This window comes from Microtus oregoni, unplaced genomic scaffold (assembly GCF_018167655.1).
Source record: "Microtus oregoni isolate MIOR12 unplaced genomic scaffold, Mior012 000027F_ref0000203, whole genome shotgun sequence".
In the NCBI taxonomy this organism is placed as follows: Eukaryota; Metazoa; Chordata; class Mammalia; order Rodentia; family Cricetidae; genus Microtus; species Microtus oregoni.
The window spans coordinates 8651645-8677941 of record NW_024543086.1 but is presented as its reverse complement, the minus strand read 5'-3'; positions in this window follow the sequence as shown (position 1 = coordinate 8677941).

The window sequence follows — 26297 nt, the reverse complement described above, 5'->3', positions numbered from 1 at the left end:
CTGACTTGAGGTTGACCTTGTGTTTAAAAAAAAATACATCATATTGTGCCAAGCCTTTCAAATTGAGTGACAAACTGTGGGTTTAGACCATCAACACCATTTAAAAGTTCTTAAGATTATTCTCATGCACTGTTTGAATTACATGAAAAATTTTTGATGTGAATATGAAAGTATATGCGTGATGTTTTGAATAGGAATGGCCTCCATAGGCTCATAGACTTGAATGTTTGGTCCTAGTTGGTGGATCTATTTGGGAAGGATTTGGAGGAGTGTCCTTATTGGAGGAGCTGTGTCACTGGGGGTGGGTTTTGGAGGTTTTAAAACCCATGCTATTTCTAGTTAGCCCTCACTCTTTCTGCCTTGTGCCTTTGTATCAGATGTAAGCTCCCAGCTGCTTCTCCAGTCCTATGTCTGTCTGACTACTGCCATGCTCCTCTCAATAGAATGAAGAGACTAAAGACCAGAAGAAACAGAAAGAAACTTTCGGGGGAAGACACTTTCAAACTCTGTGTGAAAACAACTGTGATGTATAATTTTTATCTCTTATAAAGTTATATTAAGCATACATTATATAAATCTATTAACTCAAAAATATTTACATAGAGTGAAACTTTGTATAACAATATGCTGTCTATAAGATACTCATTCCAAATCTATTTGAAGAAGTAGGTTGATAGTGAGTGAGTATCTGGAACCCCAGTTCTAGGACATGTGAAGTACTTTTATGACCACTTCAGGAACCAAGTATAAACTTTGTACACATACTGATATGACAGCAACACAATCAAACACATAAAACAAGATTTAAATATCTATTTTTAATTAAATATTAAAGAATAGCTAGGAACTACATTAAAGATATCCCAAGATAATTTGTCTCCAGATCTGCAACATTCCAACTTTTCACAGTCACAAAGGTCTCATGAGTCAATCAACCTTGTAAAGTTTTTAACATACAGGTGGCTTTTCCTTGGAACTTAAGGTCAGAAAGTAAAATTAGTTTTTAGAAAAAAATAATACTTCAGAACAATTAAAAACATTGGGCTATTTGTATGAATCTGTATTGCCAATACATTTATATACATGTGTCTCAAAATATTTTTATTGTCAACATAGTATTTTTAGCATAGACTACTTACAGTTATTTTAATTGGTTTCACTTGTCAAAAGTTAATATCTCTACTTTTACTTTTAAAAATTATAATTGTACTCAAAGTCTATTCTTCCTCACATTTTCATTCCTTAGAATATGTTTTAGAAATGACTATGTCAGAGGGTATACAGACATGTTTATTTTAAAGATGTTGTTTCACTTTAAAAGTGTGTGTGTGTACATGTATGAACATGTGTAGGTATGTGAATACAAGTAAATGCAGAGGTCAGAAGAGGGAGAAAGATACCTTCATACTTTCTGCTGAGTTACAGATGTGTTTGAGACGTGTGTGTGTGTGTGCGTGTGTGTGTGTGTGTGTGTGTGTGTGTGTGTGTGTGTGTGTGTGCTGGGAACCAGACTTCAACCTTCTACAAGAGCAGTTGGTGCCCTTAACTGCTAAGCTATTTGTCTACTCCCTGGTACTTTTCTTGTGCTGGAAACTGCTACCTACTCTTTTGGAAAGGTGACCATCATGGTAGCTTCTTTTGTGGAGTTTGTTTCATCTTACAACACAGATATTACATCAGGAAATAGGGCATGTTGTGTAGGAAGGCTACAGTGTCCTTATGTCACCATTGTCAGTGTCACATTAGAAAACAAGTTGATTCCAAAGCCTTATAGCAACAATCCCATTCTGTTCAACCTTGGAGACATGGGGACTGAGGCTGTCATTCATGCAATGCTAAACAGCTAATGCATTCTTAATTCTCTTTGCAACCAAAGTAGTGGTATATTTGTTACAGATATTCATGCCCAAGGGGATGACACTGTTTCTTGAGTGAGTTTTGATTTTTAAGTAGAAGATGTGTCAGACAGCATTTGGTAAAGAAAAGGGGGAAAATGTGGTACTTGCTGGTTTCTGAAAAATGCATAAAAGTATTTCAACATGAGTTAAATAATTTTTTCTTGGACACCATGGTATAGACATTTGACAATTAATTTTGGATATAGACAATAAGAAAATAATTCACATTTGTATATCGTCAACAAGACCCTAGTAGGATTTAAAAGATGACTCCATGGGCAAAGGCACTTGTGGCCAAGACAGAAGATCTGAATTCCAATCCCAGTGTTAATACACAAAAGAGTTCCATACTAGCCTGGAATGGAGTATAGCAAAGGTTTATTTATCTAGGTGTAAGCTCACAGAAATTGTAGTGATCAACAGTCTTCTGCATGCTCTGGGAATTCAAACCGGATTTAGCAGCCAAGAGGCCCATGCCTGTTTTATATCTACATTTATACTACATGAAAGCATTCCCAAAGTGGACCGGTATCTTAAAGGCCATTGGTGGAAGGAGTCCCCACAGTATGTTCCCCGTTTGTCTAAATAAGAGAGTTCTAAGCCTAATGCAAAACTATATACAGTAAGATCAAATATCAAGTATTGTCCAGGAAAAGAGAAGCAAAAACAGATATAAAATTAGAATTACAACCAACAAGAACAGCATCAAGCAAGAAACATATGTGAAATGTTTCAATAGTTATCCTATCCTAGGGAGTCTAAGTCTTATATTAAAAATGGTTGGTTCCACATTAGGCATCATTTTGTAGGTGGAGACTGCTCATTTGTTTCCTGGATGCCCAGATCAAATAATCACACAGAAACTGTACTAACTATAACACTGCTTAGCCTATTAGCTCAGGTTTCTTATTAACTAAATCTTGCATCTTAAATTAACCCATTTCTATTAATGTGTGTATTGTCATGGGTCTGTGGCTTTCTGGTAAGTTTCTGGTGGCAGCGTCTTTCTCCCTCAGCAACTACATGACGTCTCCCTGACTCTGTATATACAGAGAGAGAGAGAGAGAGAGAGAGAGAGAGAGAGAGAGATCTTCCAGCATGGCTATGGCATACAGAAGAGACTCCCACATCATCCCAGTACCCACTTGATGATAGGAAAGAATTGACTCTTTCATGTTGTGCTCTGACTTCCACAGATAGAATGGGAACCACATATGCCTTTGCAAACAATCCCCATGCCAAATAAAAAGAAAGATCACAGTGGTTTTCTTTAAAATACTGCTTTGGATTTCCACCAGTCTTTAAAAAGAATAAACAGATCCAGAGCACATGAACTTTGTTTATGAAATAGATTCAACACTGTAACTAGTTCATAACTTAGGCATAACCACTATTGAGACTTTCTTAAGGCTCAGATGGCTGATGATGGCTACATATACATCATTTCTCCCCTGCTTCCTTAAAATGAACCTGCCAGTGCATCACTATTTATGAGGGGAGCTGATGAACCCTTCTCACTTTGTCTAGATTCACACACTAGCAGCTGTAATGTATGTATGGCATATGTAGCCTCTCACTTTAGCTGTAATTGATTTAATTCACTATGGGATATCATTACAGAGAGAAAAGAAAATTGAATGTCAGCCTCTCTTCTAAAACTTGCTTGTAATTTCATATTTATTGAATGACTCAAAGCTCATATTTTGGGGATGGGAGTTTCATCTCTTAATCTGTGTTTCTTGATGTCTTCTGGTTTCTCAATTGGCTTCAGAGTTGTTTCATGAATTTCCAAGACTTCTCATCACCTCCAGTCTAAGGAAAACTCTAACTCTTTCCCACTGTATTTTTGAGTCTTTTTCTAGGAATCATTGTATGAACCAGAGATCAGGGAGTCTGCTAGTAACATCAGAAACTACAACTTTAAAGTTTCATCAACATTAAGCCTTGTGGTCTGGTGACCTCACCCATGGATACAGAGATGAAGAAATATAACTGCTCCTCTTGCAGAATACACCAGTATCCATGTGCAGTTCTATGGAGGGAAACTTAGCTGCTGTGGTATCATAATTGTCTGGTTTGTATCATACCCAGATTATAGCATATCACTACCCTTCATTTCCTCCCTGAGTCAACTACCTTAAATAAGCAATTATTTATTTCTCTTTGTATCATTTTCATTATAAATATTTTACCTCTTTCTTCATTAGCTAAGATAAAGATAATCACTTTAATATCCAGTATAAAGAGTATACAATGAAGCTCTTAGTATCCTGCCCTCTGTCTTTACCTTTTTTTTTTGTATGTTTTCATATTATACCTAACCTTTATCCTATTGTAATTCTATTCTGAATCTTAATTAAGTCTCCCTCGAGTCATTGCTTAGAGGGAAGCATTCAAGCTCTAGCCCTTATGTTGAAAAATTTGTTTTTGTTATTCTTAAAGAAAACTTTATCATGTTCCATAATTCACAAGGAAACCAGTTTCCTTGGGTGTTTTAGACAGTGGACCTTTACAGTGTGTTTTAGCTGCCGTGTGTACAATTACCCACCCTAACTAATCTGCTCTGTCTTTGAACTAGGTCACTTCTTCCTCTCAACTTTCTCTGGACCATTGCAGTATTTTTACATTGCTGGGTTGTATGCCCGGTCTCTGACCTGTGTCATTTCTTCTCTTCTTTTGAACCTTCTGTCAGAGTTCAGCTGCTACAAGAAACTCCTTCATTTGTGCAATGTTTCCAACACAGAGAAGTCACCGGTACATATGGCCAGCAACCAGAGCTAGAAAAATATATGTAACTTGATATTTAAACTTATCATGTGTAATATAAATATCACCTAATAATTAATTAGAAAAAAATATTGTTAATATTTCTGGGTAATGAATTTTTTAAATATTGAACTTAAAGAGTAAGAAAAAATGAAAATTCACTGAATCCAATTCAAATTAATAGAAAAAACATTTAGCCTTCTTGCATATCTAATACAAAAACTTATGCACAAAAATGTATTTAATTGTGCTAATGGGCATGTTGAAGTGATTTTGGATTCATCATGTTTTGTAAGAAAGAACAGGACTGAACAACTGGAGAGAAAGAAGAAGAAAAACAGGAAGAAGTAAGTCAACTCTCAACTAAACCAAACTAAATTAAATTTGTGTCTTTCCTGCTAAATCAAACATCATCTCTATGAAGTAAAACTGTTTGCTAACCCTAACCCCAGCCATTATGTGTGTGTGTGTATATGTATATAAGATACAGAGATACATATACACACATTCATACTTTATAGATATACATGTGTGTTATATATTATATATTTGTATGTGTTACAAATAAGTTATATATGCATATATATGTGTATATGTGTGTGACAGTGTATGCACAGACTACTCTGTTACCTAAGCCAGAGAAACATGAGACAAATTTGTTATAAATATCATTGATAAGCATAGAAAAAAGTCTTAGGAAAATATCACTAAACTGAATCCAATAAGATATCATGACCAATTGAGATTCAGCTCAGAAAAGCACATGTGCCAACCATTCTATCTCCACTTCAAGATTAGGAAAGACAAGGAGATCTCTTCACTACTCATAATCAGCATTGTACTCAAGTTTTCGGCAAGTGTAATGAGGCAATAAGAAAAATGACTATGCAAATTTGAAAGGATTAATGTATGTATCTTTATTCCCAAATGGCGTGATTATATGCATAGATAACCATGTGGATTCTATATCAAAACTATTATAACCAGCCCATTAAGTATGATGTCAGCTATAATACCACAGCAGTTTGAAGAAATTCTCTTGTATTTCTACTTTTTGAAAGTTACTTCAATAGCAAATTGGTTTTGAATTTTCTAAGTGGCTATTCTGGACAATTGAAATTATTGTGTAATTATAGTTTGATTATATAATGGGTTACAATGCTTAATTTATAAATGTTGAAACAACATTGAATTTCTGAGACTATTCCCACTTGGATAAGGCTTGGGACCGTTTCTAAGGTAATTCTGAAGCTAGTCATCCTTGTCAGCAAACACTGCTGCTATAACTGTCTCCTAATAAGTGAATATAAATCAATCTCCACATTTCCTCCACACATGTGAAAGTCAGCCTAATATATCTAACAATTCTAGATTTAAAGATGAGAGGAGGCTCCATAAAAAATTTACATGAATATCATAATGAGTTCAAGACATCTTTGAAGAAAATAACCCTCAAGGCAATAATCATCGAAAGAAAAATTGAAAGAGGGATTTAACAAAATCAATATTTTTCCTTTTAGAAAAACATAGTTCAGAAACAGAAAGTCAAGAAAAATATAAGGGAAAATACAATCTATATGTCTGAAGATAGATACACACATACACACACAGACACACACACATACATAGACACACATATCTCTTTTCCTAATTCTGAAAAAATCCAACATATACATATATTTATATTTATATATTATTTAAGAATTACAAAAATATATGCATACATATATATGTGTATATATATGGTGAATTCTTTCATAATAATGAAGACAATAAGAATTAAAAAGAAATGGGAAATTCTTTGTTCAAACACTTTCTAAAAAGATACAAAAATGATCAATAAATACATCAAAAAGTCTCAACATTTTAAAACATATATGGGATACAAACTGCATCTAAAATGAGCCAGCATTGCACATCCAAGGGTAGAGTCAAAATTTAAATACATAACACCAGATGTTGGCAAGGTTACAGAGCACCTGAACTATTATATATAGCTGGTGGAAATGGAAAATGGTACAATAATTTTACAGAGCAATTTTGCAGTGTTTCATTAAAATAAAGTTGAATTGAGACCACATAACTGGGCAATTTTGAAAAGAAACAAATTAAACATCACAGACTGAAAGCATATGTATACTTGGAGAATGGCACATGGATGTTTTTTAGCAGCTTTGTTCATAATATCAAAAACTGCAAACAACCATAATGTCCATCAACAGGAGAGCAAAATCACACTCTGTGGTATATCCCCACAGTAGAGTATTTCTCAAAATGCAAAGTAACAGTATGGGTGAGTCTCCAAAACACTGTGCTAAGTTAATGAAATCAAATCAAGTATAGTATGCACAGTTCTATTTATATATAATTCCATAATAGATAAAAACAATATTTTGTCAGAAAGATCAATTGCTGTCTGGGACAGAGGATGAACATGAAATTGACTATAAAGAGGAATAATATTTTGTGGTAATAGAAATATTTTATATCTCCATTTTGGTGTTACCCAAGTGTCTTCATTTGTTAAAGCTGTATACTTCAAATTCAATACATTTTTATCACTTTTAAATTATTTCTTAATAAATCCAATTAATTTACACATATTATAATGAGTACTTTCATGGCCACAAATAAGGTAACATTTTGCACATGATAATTCTTTTATCTCCATTATAGGCAACTTCTATTTCTAGCAATCATGCAGGAGGATTTAATAATAGAAATAGTTTCCTGTTTATCTTATATAAAGTTTATACATCCTGCTTATTGGGAAATGTGATTTAAAAACCATGTGAGACCATATATGTTGTAGAATGAGATCTTTTAGAAAAATAATTCAATTTTAACAGCAATCTAGCATTTCTTACAAAAACATACCTAATGTCCTGCTTCCTTCATCCCCTAATTACCAAACCCTATTATCTCATTATTTTGGCAACTGTCAGCCTCCTTTCATGTCTGTTTTCAGTAGTTCTAAGAATCACTTTATTTTTTTCCAAGATCCCACTTCGCCTTCTTCATTGGAGTTCAATGACCTCTCAGGAGCATGAGTGCAGAAGTGGTGTGAAATCATTCATGGGTCACTGTTTGTCAAACTTACTATAAGTTTCATAACAGCATTTTATAAATCCTTCACGGCCTTGCCCAACCTTGCATCCTGCTTATCTATCAAAACTCCAACTTTTTCACGGTCTCATTTCTTATGTTTTCTACCCTCCTCTTACTTCTGTCTCATCATGTACTTGAACACTTTGCATTTTCCTTCTTCTAATTGATTCCTAGTGAGCATCCAAGACTCACCCTAGCAATGATTTTCCAGAGCAGTGCACCTGAGTTCACTTTAGTGGATGTAGATGCATTTATTATCAGCTATACCACCTAGTTCTGGGTTTTCTGTCCTTTTGGTATTTGCCATTTCAGAGAAATTATTGAGTCAGAGGTGAATTTTTTCCTTGTTAGAGCCCTGATGTTAGTTCATTATAATGATCAGTGGGATGAGATTTGAGGACAGTAGGAGCTGTAAATTTCTTAAAAGGATTTCTACTACTAATTTCTCCTTGTTTAAAAGTGTTTGAGCAACACTGGGCTGAGCTCCAGCAGTCCAGCTGAAGAGAGAGTGGAGGGATTTTAAGAGCAAGGGAAGTCAGGATCATGATGGGGATACCCACAAAGACAGCTGGCCTGAGCTTGTGGGAGCTCATAGACACTGGACAACAGCTGGAAAGTCGGCATCAGACCAATGTGGGTCCTTTGTATCTGGGTGACAGTTGTGTGGCTTGGTCTATTGTGGGGACCCTGTCAGTGAGATCAGGACCTGTCCCTGATGCATGAGCTGGCTTTTTGGAGCCTATTCCCTATGGTGGGGTTCCTTATTCAGCCTTGATGCAGGGGGCAGGGGGGAGCTTGGTTGTGAGGACACACAGATGTGAGCCTATTCCACCTTGGCTGGAGGTCAGAGAGTTTGAACTTATCTTTACCCTTTCAATGTTGTTGACAATTGTGGCTACACACCCTGACCTAGGGTGTGGTTACTTTGATTTTGGACATTAAGATGTCCCATAGAGGTGGACCCGCTCCACCAAAGGTCAGAGAATTTGAGCCTACTTCTGTTCTTCTGTTCCTTCTTTTAAAATAGGAGGTTTGACATAGGGAGTGGCTGGCTACAGAATACTTTGTCTAGGGTGTGTTCACTGTATATTCCTGCCCCAAACATCAAATACTATACTCAGTAAATAATGACTTGGTTTTTCAAGTATTGAAGCAAGTAATTGTTCTACTTGTCTTTGTATCATGTTAAAGTACTCTTTTGCCTCCCCCCCCCACCTCTTCGTATTGGGGTATAAAAGCACATTCAGTATTTACTGAGTTTCTCTCTTGGTACTATCCTATGACTTTGTGTTTCTTTTGTATCCTGCATACCTAGTGTTTTTAATCCACATACACCTACCCTGGAATGTATGAGCCTGTTGTGTCTAAGTCTGCGGCAAAAGTCACCGTAAAGTGTGGTTCAGGGCATTTGACCCTGTCTCAACTTGATAAGCCAGCAATTCCTTGTGGATCCCATAGGAGGCCTTACCCAATCTGAATGGAGTAGATAGGGGAGTTTGGGGAGGGCTGGGGAGGAAGCAGGAAGAGAGTTTGGGGAGGAAGGGAATTTGTTGTTGGTATGTAAAATAATAAAAAAAAAATATTTTTTAAACCATGTTTGAGCTAAATCTTATTTGTTCTAATCCTATGAAGTGAGGAAATGTTTCATGGAAGCAATTTACGTTAAGGCACCACAAGAGAGTAACCAGATGAACCACACAAAAGCTGGAGAAACACTCTCTTGGTTACCTTCATTGGGGAAAAAAAAAACTGCATTAAAATATAACTAAGATTCCATTACTTCACCAGACATAAACTTAATAAAAATGCCATCTACTTTGTAACAATATTATAACAGAGCACAGGAATAGGTTTCGTGTCAAGACTGAATAATAAGAAATTTTATAAGACATCATATTTCTTATGATGTTTGCTGTTTATATTTTTCTCTTTACTGTGAATAACTAAATAATGGTAAACAAATATTGTGGCTTTCTCATTTTCATGTAGCATAGAAGAACAACTCTCTCTCTCTCTTTTTCCTGTCTCATAGTTATTAGGATGCATTTTGAATCCTACAGAGGGGAATTTCACCTAAAATGGCTGTCATATATGTTTGGACTGTGACGGTCTATGCACTTCTTTGTGTGGCATATATGTTCAATAAATATTTGTTAAATAAATGAATGATTGGCTGGCATTTTCTCTGTCACATCTGGAAGATGGAAGAACATTATTTCAGTACTTTTAACATCCTTTTTCCTGTCTGTGGGAAGATAAAATCTCAAGAATTAAGTAACCCTTACCCCTCACTGTGTGTGCGCGCACGTGCACCCATGTATACATGGGCAGCTGCCCAGTGAGGCCAGAAGAGGGCAGTATCAGATCCTCTGTAGTTTTACAGAGTTACAAGTGGTTGTAAGACCCCTGAAATGGGGGGCTGGGAACTGAACTCTGATCATCTGAAAGAGTAGCAGTAACACTAACCATTGAGTCATCTTCCAACTCAAGGGGCAGTTTGTACCAAAGACAAAAGTGTTTGAGTTCTTTGGGAATGAAATGGTACCAGCTGTTCTTTGTCCATCCCTTCTCAAGGGTGTTACGGGAATCCTATGTAATTAAAGAAAACTAGGGAATTCATCAGAAATCAGTGGTCACAGAGACGTAAAGAGGGCATGATGTGAGCTGAACTTTGTTTGGTTTGGTTTGGTTTTAGAAACATGCAAATATTTGCTATTAATTAAAGACATTCCCACTTATGTAGGAATGTTTGTGTAGGAAGTGTTTGTAGTATTTTCTGAGTCTAGACTAGTGTGCGTCATCTGAGCTTCGGTTAACATCTGAAAGATACAACCTGGAATTCAGAATGTTTTGGCATATTAATTTGTCTTAGTATACTATATTTTTTGCACTGTGATAACAGAATGCCACATGCTGGTAGATTTATAAAAGAAAATGCCTATTGCTCACAGAGTGAGAGTCTGGGTATTCTCAAATCAAGCTGTTGCCGTTCGTATTATTGTGCCACTGTGCTAATTCATTCCACGGCAATCTAGGAGGACAGGACCGTACAGAGGAAGACAGACAGTACAGAGTAGGCTTGGTTTGGGAAGAAGACCATTCTCCCTGAACTGATCAGTCCCCATGATGGGGGCATTAATCTATCCACAGGCAGAGTCTTCAGGCCCTGATCAACTTTCATGAGGTTCCTGCATACCAACGATGCTCCATTAGGGACTACCTTCTTAATACTTGAGCCTTGAGGGAGTTATTATTTCACTAAATAAATAAAATAATGAAGTTCTATGAGTGGCTGAAGGTTATATATTGAACAACACATGATTACTTATATTCTAAACCTTCCTGATGCTACAATCCTTTAATACAGTTCCTCATCTTGTGGTGACCTACAATCATAAAATTACTTTTGTTGCTACTTCATAATTGTAATTTTGCTATTGTTATGGATCATAATGAAAATATCTGATATGCAACCCCTGTGAAAGGCTCATTCAATCCCCCAAAAAAGGGCCTCGACCCATAGATGGAGAATCACTGTAATATAAAGAATATTTGGTTCAGATTTTATCTTTAAAGGCAATCACCTGCCAGCTAGTTGATTGGGAATTTAAATTAGTAATTACATACTGCATTTATTTTGTCTTAGGATTTTCTGGCACCTGAAGATTACTATATTTTGAGTAAACCATTTTATAGGCTGTGGGATGTAATGGCAGGTGATATTTACACTCTGATTTTTCTCTGTGGGTGAGAAAGTAGCTCCTCAATCCAAATACAAATCCCTGAAGTGTAACTGTAGGGATAATTCCAGATAATAATGCCAGATAATGGCAGAAGCGCACTTGGACTGTGAGGCAATAGACAGCAAGTTCAGGTCTTGATGGTGTGGAAGACCAACTCAAGTAGGGCACTGATGGATGTAATAAAACCTGCGAGATCTGATCTACTTTGTTGATTGTTCTGTTCCCCTCAAGGCACCGAGAGTCCGCATATAGGCAGCTTCTTCCTGGCTGGCTACATGATTCATCATTCACACCTCAAATTAGGCACTTGCCCTGACATGCTAGCTTTTGGTTTTAAAGGAAAGTGTGATTTCTGTATTTTGCTTTCTTTAGTTTGAATCAGAGAATTCCTCACTTCAATTTGTCTAGGATAAAGATTGAGGAATACTTTTTATTTTTTACTTTTTGTAAGAAGTCCTGGCCAACTAGAATACAAACTAGGGAGAGAGCTATGCATTCTCACCCTTCATTCCTGAGTTCTGAGTTGAATGGATAAAGTGAAAAGCAGAGGGTGTCTAGCAAAGTTCAGTTTTATTTTAGCCAGATGTCTCCGTTGGGCCATCTGACTTTGACAATAACAAAAACCCTCCCATGAACTCTTATCATCTTCATCAAGGTGGGATTCACAATTAGAAAAAAAAATTAAAAGCTCCAAACAAATATCTGTCAATCTCTTTCCCACATTCATCTCCGTGGAGCAGTGAGCCGACCTTCTATTCCTGTCAGTTGCCTTTTGTAACCCGAAGAAAAGAGAAAGTTACTGACTGGCACCAAGGAGAATTTCTTTACATTCGGTTCTCAGAATCCAAGAAGCACTGAGACTTGAGACTATCAAATTAGTGTCAATTTGAGGCATCTCTGAGAGAGGAAAGGAAAAAGAAAAACACCTGAAGATTACCCGGCTTCTTCTTCTATGTGGACCATTGCTAGCATCCAATCATCGCGGCTGTCAGTCACCGAGAAGGGCATTATATTTCAATGACTGGGTATCTCTTTAATTATAGAAATAAATAAGTCCAGCTCCCCTAGCTCTCTTCTGAACGGCAGCAGCCCATGAAATGGAAGCTTTGAATTTAAAGCACAGGCCAGCAGAAACTGCGGGAGTTTCTCCTGACTTGTTCTCTGATTGTCTGACCGCAATATTCCCTTACAGACGGAGAAAATGGAGGGAGTCTGCAAGCGCCTTTTCGAAGCACCAGTAGCTGTTAGCGGCATCCCCCTTCCCTTTCCCAGGCTTTGTGCTGGTGAACGCCATTAGAAACCGGTGATCTTTTCCTAGAGACACAACCTGCATTTCCAATTCTCCCAACAATAAAAACATTTGGAGTTGGGAGATCAGGGAAGCAGCAAGCATGTGATGGTATTCTTTTTGAATGAAAAAAACAAAACAAAACAATTATTCCTTGTGTTGAACATTACAGAAACCACTTAGGAAAAATTCAGAAGGACCCAGGTGCAGCAGACTTAGATTTAAGGTAACCTTGTGAACTTTTGATTTTCCTAGGTGCCTACGAAGTTCTTAACCCTGTGTTTTGCACTTTAAAATGTTGTTGCTAATGAAAAGATTAATGATATTGAGAAAGAGATTTTTTTTCTGCAGTTATTTCCTTGCCATAGTAGGCACAATATTGTAAAAAACTATAAAGGTCAATTATGTACTCATTTTACTTAGAAAAAAAAGTGATTGATAGTGTAATCCAGTACAACACCAACAGCAACAAAACCAGCAGTGAGTGGACAGAGGCAGGCCAAAGGTCCCCTGCAGTTCAGCAGCAGGAGAAGCAAGCCTCTCTCAGTAAAATAGTGGAAGAATTCACTGCCAAAGGGCATTTACTTTGCCCATCTGAAGGGCAAACATAGTTTTTATAAGTTAAAATACAGAGTTACCCATCCTGAGAATGGAGAGCAAGTAAGAGGTGTGTCTATGAAAAATCAAGACAAATGTATTATAGAGGACCAGTGAAGTGTTTGCCACAGCTCTGACCGTGAAATGCTGGCGAGCTTTGACTACTGAGGTGAGGATGTTTTCTTTCCTTAAGTGAATGGAATCCATGGCTAGTGTGGGGACAGAGAAATTGCTAAAAGGGTTTAATGCTGGTAGTTTCATTGCTATACTTTTCAAAAGGGGACAATGTGGCCTGGCCTGATCGTTCATTAAGTAAAGTGTTTGTCCTGTGAGTAAGTAGGAGAAACTAAGTTTGAATCCTCCAGTTCATGTAAAAACAGGGCATATGCATTTTTATTCCCAGAGTTGGGGAGGAAGGGGCAAGCAGATATATAGGAATTACTGACTGGCCAGCCTAGCCTACTTGGAGAGCTGCAGGTCAGATATCTGAGAAATTCCACTAAAGATGCTCCTTTGCTCTCCACACATGTACATTCATATTTACCCACACAGAGCAGAAGGTACCCATGCACAGCAGAAGACATCCAATACACAGAGCAGACATACAGTAAACTAACGGAGCAGAATATACTCTAAACCGAATATATAAAGATATTTATAGAGCATCAATGTATTATGCTCTAATGTTATAGTATTTGACTGTTATATTTCAATATACTACATGATGTCCACGTTATTGTGTTATGTTAGCATATATGTTCCCTTCAAGGATAGAGACGTTTTGAGAATTAAAAAAAAAAGTCCTGATGGATAATGTGTATCATTGGTAGAATGATCACTTTATAGAAATGAGGCTGACACCAGAGACTTTTTTAAATCTAATATTAATATTGATATGAGTAATTCCTTATAAAAGTTAAAATACATTTGAACTTATTATATTATAAATCACATATATGTGGCTTTCTATTCCAAGCTTTGTTAGTTTTTCAGTCAGGGCATTCTGTCTATGAGGTCTCAGAAGACATCTAAGAGGTATGCATAAGAAAAAAGAAAAATATTTAAAGAATATTCATAAGAAAAATAATCTCTTTTTATGTCAGAAAGCGTCCTGACATTTTTTTTAAATGTCTGAAAAAAATCTAACAGGAACTTACAAAGCAGTATTTGAGGATTCATTTGTCCTGGCACAGCACACAGAAATCAAATTAAGGACAACAGTCATAGAAACTCCCACTATCTAGTACACAGCTGCAACTTCATCAGAGCTTAGTAAGTTATTTAAAGTCCATTATATACAGGTAAGGACCCTTGCTTCAGATGTAGGCAAATCCAGCTCAGCAGTGAATATGCCATTGATTTTACAGGATCAGACCACCCCATTCAGCACCCTATTCTAACACTCGAATCTTAAGTCCAATCAATACTAACATTACAGAGTAGTGCCTCTGACCTTTTTTTTTTTTTTTTTTTTTTTTTTTTTTTTTTTTTTTTGTTAGCAGAGATGTTCCATACTAACAAGACCATGCTTTCCTGAGAAATAAGCATTTCTGTTCTTGGAAGGATTCATTAATGACATAGATAATTTACAGCCTTTTACTGCTACTAATAGAGTCAAATAGATTTTAGACTCACTTTTCTCAGTAGATGACCAAGGAGTTTAAAAATATTTATTCACGCCCTGTGCATTTCATTTTATTAAAGGGGAGTTTTTCTTTTACTTAGCAAAATAAATTACTGCTAGGAAGGTAAATATTTTGAATGCAATGCCCCTCTCTGTATAAGCATCAGGTAGTAGAGAGAAACATAGAAGAATGTATATTAAGTATTATTTTATTATGTTATTTTTCAGCTAATTTGGGTAGAATCTAGGGCATGAATGCACATCACAGAAAAGGCTGCATTCTTTCTAATGATAGGCATTTGGGATTTGTGTCTACAGTGTGTGTGCTTATGTTTAATTAAATGCTGGACTGATAATGTGTAAAGCTTTTAGAATCTGGAGGGAACAGGTAGAGACTGTCAATTCAGGCAGAGAATTATATCTAACATCAGAAAGACTGAAAAGTTAAACCTGACAAGAAGTTTCATATTCTCCTTGTGACATGGGTATTCTCTGGTTATTTATTTTATTTATTATAAAAGGATTTCATAGAGATTCCGCTAAGCTGGCTAAAACAAATGACTCTTTCACCATTTATATGAAAAAGAAACAAACAAGAGAAACTTGCATTGATTAATATATTTTAATAATTTATGATGTTATTTTATGGAGGTTGACCCATAAAGGCAAAGCTTCTAAGAAAAAAATTTAGGACCTTGTCAAAAAAAGGATTATGCAAAGCTAAAGAAGATCACAAAAACCACTTACCCTGGTAAAACTGTTCCTTAAATGTGACATTTAACTACGGAAAGCTAGTCAAAGAGCTCCAAAGAGGCAAAATAAAATAGTAATGCTTCCTATATGCTAACAATAACAATAAAAATTAGATTATCTAGTACAATTCTTTGTCTTTAGCTGAGTAGAAGAACGTCAGGGATCTACTTGAAAGAAAATCTTACTCTGATAGTCAACAGCCAGAGGTGAGACTTTGGACGTTTCCAGGCTTACTACAAATACAGAAATGGCCAATAGGAAGACAGAATTGGAAGAAATATATTTTATGTTCTATTTCTCGTCCTTGAAAGCCCTCCAATGAATGGCCCTTCCATGCTTCTACTCCTCTGTGGCTATAGAATGAAGTGCTGTATTAAGTGGGGAGGGTGATGAATAAAAAAGAGGGAAGTTCATCAGGGTGGCAGATGGAGGTGTCAGCGTGGAGTAACTATCATTAAAGGTCTTTTGAAAAAAAATATATGAAAATCTGCCATTGTAGAAGCTTCTTGAAGTATATAGATATTTATATGTAAAATAAGTACAAATGATGTTATCCTATAATGTGGTGATGTTGCCCTACTAGTTACCATGGAACAACAGAAAGCCCACTGCCAGGAATAGGTTACTCTATTGGACTTATTGGTTACTGGGGCCCTATAGACACTCAAAACTTACAAACTATTGAATTTATGTTACATACTTTCCGGAAATTGACAGTAAAACCCTATTTCCAAAGATCCCACATATTTTAATCAGAGGATATGGAGCAATCATGCTGGTCCTAACCTGGAAGTCTCATTTCTACTGGCTAGCTTTCAGAATGCTGGGAGGTACTACGGATTCTACCAAAGGATAAAAGCCATCATTGTTATTATAGAGCTATGAGCCCTGAAAGCTACAATAATAACCAGTCAGACAAAATATACGTGCTGGTGAAATAGTGGTACAAAAATTTGACGGTAGCCAACCATTTTATGATTTAGTTTAAGGTTGACTCCATAAGATGGGACCCACAGCTCGTGCTGACACTGGGACTAAGAACTGTCATTTTTCCTCCCAAGACTCAAAGATCAGCTGAAAGTAGTGGGTGACTATAACATTCCAGGTAAAGCAGGGCTATTGCTTTGATGAACTCTTGGAGGCTGTGTCAAGACCTGAACGAACTCAAGCCAGAAAATATTCTATCATAGAGGAGAGAGGTAAGCATGTTATCCTATCCACAGCTGAAGAGCTACTGACAATGGGCATATGTTGGGAGATTGTTTTCTTTAAAGGATGTGGCACCTGGTAGGCTGACCACAGTCCAGTCACTAACTACACACCTGAAAGTATATGGGCACAATACAGACTTAAAGGGTTAATAAAAAATGTACACAAATTTTGGCAGGTAGAGAAGGGGATGTGAATCTGGAAGTAGCTGGAGGAAGGGGAGGAATATGCTTAAAAGCTTCATATAAAATTCTCATAGAATTAATGCAGTATTTTTAAAATGAATATTTAGGAAGGGTCAGAAAACAGATGTAAGGAAAAAAGGGAACTTGAAGAACCATTGAAAAGACTCATGCCCTCTAACAATCTAAGAGCCAGAACTTCTAGTCATCTTATTTTTCTGTTAACTCACAGTGCAGCCTACAGAAGACTTACATTAAATGGACATACCTTGTCATCACATTAACACATTTTGAGGAAAAGCAGAGATATCTGTTACAAAATACAAGATTGCGGGTCTGTGAGGTAAAGCAGGAACTATATCCCAGGTAAAAGAAAGTATAATTGGTGAGAAATACATAGCTCATGTAACCGCAATGCATTTGACTGAGTCTGGACCAAGATGTAATAAAAAACAATGCCTTCCAAGATCATGTACGCAACAGTGTGCATGCACAATGTTCTGCAGTGACAATAAATACTTGGATAGGACTGCAGTGTCTCTGCCTAACCTCAAAGCATTGAAATTTTTTCCTTACTGTCTCATAGATAAGCATAGCTCTCACATTGCATCTAAAAGCTTCTTTATGCATTAGAAGGAGACAATTGTAGATCCTCACAACTGCTCAAAATGCAGACAATAGATGACAATGGAACATCCAAGACCATCTGAATTCTAGAGCTCAACCTATAAACCTAAGGCTCAGGAAACATCAAGGAAAGGCACACAAAAACACTGGTAAGAGCCCGAAGACCAAGATTTCTGCTGTGAGATAGGCTTCTAAACATGAGAGTAAAGTTATACTCATGAACACTTAACAATGTTACCTAAAAAAGTCCTGCACTATGATAATCCCAGCTGATATGGGAATATGCATGAGGGAGCTCTGAAAAGTTCACGCCTGTAGAGGAAGAACTACAGGGAATCAATATTCCTAGAAGAAGAATCAGATTTTTTTTGTCTGGTGGAAAACTCTTCCATTGCTGGTGGGAATGCAAACTTGTATAGCCACTTTGGAAATCAATATGACTGTTTCTCATAAAATTGGGAATCAATCTACCTTGATAGCCAGCTCTACCAATCTTGGGCATATGCCCAAAGGATGCTCAATCTTATCACAAGGACACTTACTCAACTATGTTTATAGAAGCATTATTTGTAAAAACCAGAACCAGGAAACAACCTTATGCCCCTCAACAAAAGAATGGATAAGGAAAATACAGTACATTTACACAATGAAGTACTACTTAGCTATAAAAAAATAATGACCTCATGAAATTTGTAGGCAAATGGACCAAAGTAGAAAAAAATCATTTTGAATGAGGTAACCCAAACCCAGAAAGACAAGTATGGTATGTCCTCACACATACGTGGTTATTAGGTGGAAAGTATAGAATAACTAACCTACAATCCACAGTCTCAGAGAGACTAGGTAAAAAGGAGGGCCCAAAGAGTGATGCATGGATTTCCCTGTCAATGAGAAATAAGAGAGAAAAGGAGGTAGATAGAAGAATGGAAACATGTGGGATCTGGTTTAGCAGGCTAGGCTCAGCAGGCTGGGCTCTGGAGGCAGGTTGGGAGAGAGAGGGAGAGTAATGAAAGTGACATCTTGAAGGGGGGCATTTCAGAGTTGGTGAGAAACCTGATACCAGGGAATCTCCCAGGAATCCACAAAGATACCCCAGATAGGTCTCCTAGCAATAGTGGAGAGGGTACCTGAACTGACCATCTACTATAATCAGATAGGTGACTACCCTAATTGTCTTCAGAGAGCCTTTATTCAGTAACTGATGGAAGTAGATGTGGTGATCCACAGTCAAGCACAGGGCCGAGCTCTGGGAGTTCTGTCGAAGAAAGGGAGGAAGGATGGTACAAGCCAGGGATAAAAAGTAAAGACAGGGAACCCACAGAAATAGCTGATCTAAGCTCCTGGAAGCTCATGGACTCTGAACCAACAGTTAGGGAGTCATCTTGGGCCTATCCTAGGCCCTTTGCATGTGTGTGACAGTTGTGTAGCTTGGTCTGATTATGAAGCTCCTGCCAAGAACTGGGATCAGGACCTGTCCCTAGCACATTGAGAAGACAATCCTCAAGCTGGATTACCTCGCCCAACCTTATTGCAGGGGGATTAGCATGGTCCTGCCTCAACTTGATGTTCCAAGTTTTGTTCATGCCTGGGAGAAGCCTGCCCTTTTCTGAATGGATGGGATGGAGGAGTGCATGGGGAGGGAGTAGATGAGAGGTAGGGAGGGGGTAAGAGAGGAAATGAGGGAAAAGAAACTGTGGTTGGTATGTAATATATAAGAAAAAATAATTAATAAAAATGTCTGTCATTAATTCATTGTTCCTGAAAAGCAAACAAAATCAAAATTGCAGATATATTTTGGCTTGCTAATTCTGACCAATCAGAACCTGATGCAGAACTAAAGACTCATTGCATTTCAAGAGGGCTTTGCATTGCTAAGTAATCTAATCTGAAAGAAAGTCTGGTAGAGAGTGGTAGTGGGCAGGCAATTCCACACTGTGCCCTGGAGGGCATATATACAATATACAATATACTCCAGTTCTAAGAGTTCCGAATGGAGAGATTTGTAACTCTCATTGCCTCATTCCTAAGAACAGTAGCTGGTTTGATTGAACACAGCTAACATTTACTTCATCAGTGTTTCTTTTAGACATTGTCTTAATGATTAAGATATAGTAGGATATTTATGTGTGTGTATGTGATATAAACATATCACATACATACACAATATGTATGTATAGGCACATATAATGCATTATTTGTGACAGGAGAACAATTTATCAAAAAGCAAACCTCAAGTTATTACTCAGTGACTGAGTCTGTATTGTGTTTAGTTAATAATAGGGTTTTCTACTTTACCACGCATCTCTAGTCATTATAATTCAGTGCTTTAAGCAAAAAAAAAAAAAAAAATCTGTAAGTCCTGACATGTATTTGAAGTAACCAACCTCCCAGAACCCCCCCACAAAAAAAATCTTTAAAATTTTACTTATAGTATACTGGTGTCATAATCTTTTACAAGCCATAGAGTTTACAAAATTAGTTTTGCTTTGTCTCATTGCTGTGTGGTGGAATAAGGTACACAGGCTCCAGAGAATGTTATATCTCAAAGGGCTCTCAAGAATATGTAAAACTTTCAGAAATAAATGTAGCACTTTTGAGTTTGCTAATATATATAATGTATAATATACATATATTGGAAAAGTAATTCTGGTCACAGAACAAGAGATGAATGGAAAGAACAGTGTGTATATCAAGTATACTGCCTCATTCCAAGCAAATATTACCATAGGAACTAAGCTTCAGAATAAGGAGTGGTGCATAAGCAGTTTTTCTGGTTGACTATAGATGAGGATGGAGTCTAGAGAATGAATTAATCGAGGATTGATTTTAGCTTCCTAGATTAGATGGTTGGGGAAATGGTCGTGTTCCTTCACACATGATGTGACTGGGCGACAACAGCAGTTTCGCACAGGAGGCTGTTTGCATGTGTACATGTGATGAATAGGAGACTTGGGCATTTAGTGTGGTGCAATTGTAGTGCTACAAGAACGTACACTTCAGAATCTTGTCCAAGGGTTCATACCTGAGAACCATGCACAGAAAATGGTCATTGAAATTGTGGACAAAGATGGTGTCTTTCCACTTCTCCAGTAAAAATATTTTCTCTGGGAATAACCAGCCAATTCAGGTTAGAAATATCATAGATCTGTAAGACATGAATGTATAATTTTTAAACCCCCTCCGTCAATTGAGTTAGATTACACACATTATTTTTTTTTGAAGAGGTAAATTATGGTAACTAACACTTGGGTTCTTCATTACTTTTTTGGATCCAAGCCCTCTACTTTGGGAGAAAGGTTCCCTACTTCTTCTGCTGTAAATTCTGATAGGAACTCTGATTTAGGCTGACCGGGTATCACGCTCTCTTTTGATGCCTGATGATAGTCGAAACATTGTCTTCCAGTATTTGGTATCATATTACATACATTCTCAAGAAATAATTTAAAATAACGTTATAACAGTTTGACAAACTTCAATAAAATCCATCCTTTAAAAATATTTGCAGATTTCTGCATGCATAGGTAGAGGTCAGATGTCCGCATTAGGGATAACCCTCTATCACTTTCTACTTTATTGTTTTGTGACAGTTTCTCATTTTACTAGGAGCATATACATTAGACTGGACTGACAGATCATTGATCTCCAAGGAAGTGAGCTTTTTCAAGTATTTAGTCACATAAAAACAATATCAAAGAATGAGAATTTCAAGATAGTTTGCATATTTGAGTATCAACAATAATTTGGGGATGAGAGTGAGTTGGGAATCTCCAAGGTCATTCTAGTCTCCAGAATTATACCATCATTATCAACAACAAAAATAACAATAAAATCATTATCATTATCATTCTGGGTTTGTCTCTGAAGGATTGCTTCCTGTGTGCAAGTATTCATGGAGGCCATAATTATAAATTATATATAGAGAGAGGGGGCGGAGAGAAATCCACTCTGTAAGTTTTCTTTGTCTAGAGTACCCTGACTAGTACAGATTTTGGTACCAGAAGTGGAAGTAGAACAACAGAAGCATAAAGATGAAATCTTTCAAGTATCCACAGTAGGCTTTCTAAATCAGTAACACCTACAATACTAATCCTCTCCAATTACTGAAGCTTCTCCTGGTAGCTTGGAGAACACTATATGACCATGTTGTTAACTATTTTACACACTTAAAGACATAAAGGATTTTAGTTATCCTGATTCACCAGTTGTGGGTAGCAATGATTTTGGTTTCCCTCTATATAAAACTTTTTAAAGATTTTGGAAAAATTAGGAAATGATGATACAGATTGTTTGCTCTTAGCATCTCTGGATAATTTGAAAAATGACAAGAATGAGGTCTATGTTAAAATTAATAAACATTCAGCCTGTCAGAATAAGGTGAAAGATAACAACAAACCTACTGAAATAATTAACCAGCTTCAGACTGCATAAGCCATCGAAAGGTTTCTAAATTGTCCTGAGTAAAAATTTTCTCTCCAGCAGTCACAAATTGTAGAAAAGCAAACCAAAATCCTCATTATTAGGTGAATTACAGCAAGAGTTCAGGTCCCAGGCCCAGAAGGTATTGGTAGTTAAAGTAAGGCCATTGATTGATCAAGAACTGGATCTTGGTTTGTGTGAGATGATGTTATTGAAGCTGAGAACTTTGAATCCTCAGATTCTCAAGACTATATCTCCTCTGAGGAAGTAATCTCTCTATCCTAAATACAACCATAACTCCGTAAATACTGTGTTTTTCATCTTTAACTGGGGAAATTCATCCTTCATTGTTTGATAAACCAGCAGTGACTTTCTTTGAAGGGGATGCCAGGCAACACAATACTAATGTCCCTTAGGGATCACCAATAATTGCCTCTAGTCCTATTACCAAACTTAAGACAATGCTGGCTCTAGAGAGTTAGGAAGTATAGTGCATGACAAGGTGCACTACACTAATAAAGAGCTTAGTGATTTCGTTTATTTGTTCAAGAAGTCTGGGAAATATATGTGGGACTGGAATGAGTAAGTGTGGGATAATGTGGGAAGGAACATAAAACTTGATGAAGCTGAGTTTATTGCTATAAGCCCTTTGAGTGGAGATTCTAGGCTTACTGTAGAAGCCCTCACAGTTTAAATGATGACTGAGCATTTGTCAAAAGGCAGCATACTGAAAAGGAGTTGGAGATGCTTGATATCACCTGGCTTACTGTTGAAGGGATTTTAAGTATCAGGGAATTTGCAATGCTGATATAGGTACTTTGTTTAAAACCTAATCCCCCAAAATAGCAAGACCCAGATGAAGCTTCCTTCATTAATCATATGAGATTGTGACAGCCGCAAAAGCACACTGGAAGAGTTTTATGGTCACCCCTTTCCTCGTGCCAGACATTAAAGTTGGAGATGCTGCCGGTTAGTTTGATAAATCAGATGCAATAGGCTTAATTGGGTCACAAGGTTGCAGTGGCTAGGTGACAGCACTGACTTGCCAAAAGCAAGGTGATCACAGTTATTGTAATGAGGAGCACAGAAAAAGCAATGTCCATAATGGCTTAACCTGTAATGGTCAGCACAGGCAAAATGAATTTTATGGTGGTATTACTTGTAAGAATTTTGATACTGATTAATCAATCATGGTGTTTCTAGGCATGAAATAGTTAAGAAGCCTACTGATTTTCTGTTTGATCTGTATGTGTGAAAATTTTCAAAGAAATGAAAGAAAGGCTACATTCTTTCTATCAGGGCAAATGGGACTCTCAGCCTATTAATTAATTTCCAGACTTGAGCGAGTTTGCAGATCCAGAACCATTTGAATGAATGAAGACCCAGTTTCCCTGAGGAGGAACTGATGCAGAATGCATCAGATTGGGGGAACAGGAGTCAAATAGTCCCGAGATAACTCCTAATAGAGTATTCTAAGGTTTTCTTGCTTTTTGTTTTTTGTTTTTGTTTTTGTTTTTTCCTAAAAGGGAACTCACAGATCACAGCAAGAAAATAGGCATGGGGTCTGACATCAAGGTGTGGCTTGCAAGAAGAAGAGGCTGAGAAGGGCAGAATCATGGCCTTTTAGTTCCCAAAAGCCATGCTTTAACCTGGTTCAGCCTTTCAAAGGCCATTGGCTGAAGGAGGTTCCCCATAACCTCCCCCTTTTGACTAAATAAGAGAGTTCCAAACAAAACTGTAAACACTAAGAACAAATACCAAGTATGAAAATTAGAGTAATAACCAGCAGAAACAATATTAAACAAGGAATATATGCTAAGTGCTTCAATAATCATCATATCCTAAGGAGTTTAAGTCTTTTTGTTTGTTTGTTTGTTTGTTTTTCGAGACAGGGTTTCTCTGTGGTTTTGGAGCCTGTCCTGGAATTAGCTCTTGTAGACCAGGCTGGTCTCGGACTCACAGAGATCCGCCTGCCTCTGCCTCCCGAGTGCTGGGGGAGTTTAAGTCTTGTACTAGAAACGGCATGGCTAAATCATAGGCAGAAAGTAACTAAAATTATCTAATCTTCAACCCCATCAAAGGCCTAAAAAAGGAGATAATATTACTTGAGTAGGTAGGAAGTACAATCAAGCAGCTTCCAAAATGTGCAGTAGATGTCAGAGACAGCTGGCTACCTGGGCAATCACCAAAGGTCACATTTGCAATGTTGAAGCAACCAACTTTGGCTAGGGCCTAGAGTAACTGACAGACCATTTTCAGAGGCAGGAAAAATTTTCAAAACAGTTTTACCCTGTCTTGAAAAGGTTTGGCAGTTTTTTTATTGTATCCTCCTTGCTCAGTCTGGATACTGTGCACTTTGTAGTGGATGAAGCACTAGCAGTTCCTTGCCCAAAGGCCACTTGTGCCAAGAAAATAAAAACAGCACCAAGTGGAGTGTGTTCAGTGCTGAACATTCTCTTGGAAATAGAACTGTGCTGCCAGAAGCAATTGTGACTCATGTCAACAGAACCCTAAATTATTTAAATGTCATGTTCTACAGACCTTTGAAGTGGTTGAAGATTACTTTTTGCCATGGTTCGTGGTCTTCCCATATTTTTTTAAATCTTTTTTTTTTTTTATTTTTACATTTATTTATTTACTTATTTTCTATCTTATGTTTTGTGATCCAATGAGATAAATGACAAAGATCACCAGAAATTATTCCTGTAACTATTACACATTTTACATATTTATACATTTATCTTTTTATTTATTTATTTATTTTATTGCGAAAAGAAGAAAAGAAAAAAAAACATAAACAAAAAACAAGTTTCCACCTCCTCCCAGCCTCTCATTTCCCTTCCCCTCCTCCCACGCTTCTGCCCCTCCTCCCACCCTTCTCCCCCTCCTCCCACCCTTCTCCCCCTCCCCCCACTCCTCTCCCCCTCCCTCTCCAGTCCACAGAGCAGTCCGGGTTCCCTGCCCTGTGTTAAGTCCTAGGTCCTCCCCCCTCCGTCCATATCTAGGAAGGTGAACATCCAAACTGGCTAGGCTCCCACAAAGCCAGCACATTAAGTAGGATCAAAACCCCCTGCCATTGTCCTTGGTGTCTCATCAGCCCTCATTGTTCGCCATGTTCAGAGAGTCCGGTTTTATCCCATGCTTTTTCGGTCACAGTCCAGCTGGCCTTGGTGAGCTCCCCGTAGATCAGCTCCACTGTCTCAGTGGGTGGATGCATGCCTCGTGGTCCCGAATTCTTTGCTCATGTTCTCCCTCCTTCTGCTCCTCCTTGGGACCTTGGGAGCTCAGTCCAGTGCTCCTGTGTGGGTCTCTGTCTCGATCTCTATCCATCACCAGATGAAAATTCTATGATGATATGCAAGATATTCGTCAGTATTGCTCTAGGATAGGGTCATTTCAGGTTCCCAATCCTCAGCTGCCCAAGGAACTAACTGGGAACCTCATCTTGGGCACTTGGGAGCCCCTCCAGGGTCAAGTCTCTTGCCCACCCTAAAGTGGCTCCCTTAACTAAGAATTGTGCTTCCGTGCTCCCCTATCCACCTTTCCTTTATCCCAATTCTCCTGTTTCCCCAGGTCCCCCCTCCTTCCCTTCTACCTTTTCTCTCCCCATCTCCCCTTACCCCCATCCCACCCCACCCCCAAGATGCCATTTTCTCCCCGGAAATTTGGTCTACTTCCCTTAGCCAAGAGGACATTGGCTGTCAGATTATTCAGAATGTGTCAAATGGGGGAAATGAGAGTTGAATAATCCTAAAATAATTCTGACTGTTCTAAGGTTTTTCTTTATTAAAAGGGCATCCACAGATGACAGCAAGGAAATAGGTATATGGTCTGAGATACAGGTGTGGCTCCTGGGAAGAATAGAGCAGGGCAGGACCATGGCTTTTCAGTATCCAAAAGCCACACCTCAACCTGGTCCAACCTCTCAAAGTTTATTGACTGATGGAGGTTCCCCATCAAAGGACATTGATAAAATGCCCAGATGTTTTACCGTTACCTTTCCTTTAGTCTTGCCCTAGAGAGATCTATGGCCTTTTATAGGTGTAAAGAAAACACTCAGAATTTTCAAGGTCTTTGGACATTTGT